Source organism: Antrostomus carolinensis, unplaced genomic scaffold (genome assembly GCF_000700745.2).
Source record: "Antrostomus carolinensis isolate BGI_N321 unplaced genomic scaffold, ASM70074v2 scaffold27876, whole genome shotgun sequence".
Lineage (NCBI taxonomy): Eukaryota > Metazoa > Chordata > Aves > Caprimulgiformes > Caprimulgidae > Antrostomus > Antrostomus carolinensis.
In genome coordinates, this window is record NW_010321757.1 from 4887 (window position 1) to 5924 (window position 1038).

Here is a 1038-nt window from a genome sequence, read left to right on the forward strand (position 1 = left end):
CAAACCAGAGCGCTCTTTCCAAGACTGAAAACAAAACCATTCCAGACATTTTGGATTGCTGTTTAGGATTTATCATTTTTCTTAAAAGTCCTACCTACGGTATGTCTAAAAAGGCATCCCTTTTTTGGGCGGCCTACAAGAAAGCTGGGGAAGGACTTTTCATAAGGGCAGTTAATGACAAAACAAGGGGAAATGGGTTTAAGCTGAAAGAGGGGAGGTTTAGATGAGATATTAGGAAGAAGTTCTTCACTGTGAGGGTGGTCAGACACTGGAACAGGTTGCCCAAGGAAGTTGTAGATGCCCCCTCCCTGGAAGTGTTTGTGGCCAGGTTGGATGAGGCTTTGAGCAACCTGGTCTAGTGGAAGGTGTCCCTGCTGCTGGCAGGGGGGTTGGGACTGGATGAGCTTTAAGGTCCCTCCCAACCCAAACCAGTCTATGATTCTATGATATATGCAGTGCTTGAACCATCACCAGGGTCTAGTCATGCTCTTGCTACTGTGTTTTCTCTTACCAGGTAATTAATTATTCTGGAGACTTGCTCAATGCCTGCCAAATGCCTCTGGTGAGGTTTTGGGTTGTTTTTTTTTTCCTACCACTACCCAGTTTTGTCAGATCTTGTATGAATGGATCTGCAATGCTCACAGCTGGAATTTGGTCCCTTGTTGCTACAACCATTACTTCTGTAATTAGTTGAATCACAGAAAACTCTATGTAAGGTATTGCCTAATACTGTTTGCTCTCCCTTAATGAGCCAGTCTTTTAGGAAGTGAATTTGGTATTACTGTTTAATCAGCTTTTGCATCATCCTTGGAACTTAATCCCCCCCATCTGATCAGCGTATCACAGATAACAGCTTTCTCCTAGACGGGTGAGGTACCTACCCTTTGTGATGGTAAAACCTGGTTTTATTATCCTGAGCATGCACGCGTGGTGTAATTCATACAATAAAAGATAACAGTTCTGACTGTGCACTCCTGTAATTTCTCACAGAGATCGTTGTGTGGATCGTGTAGTAGAGAAGAAACGAATTGGGAAGCA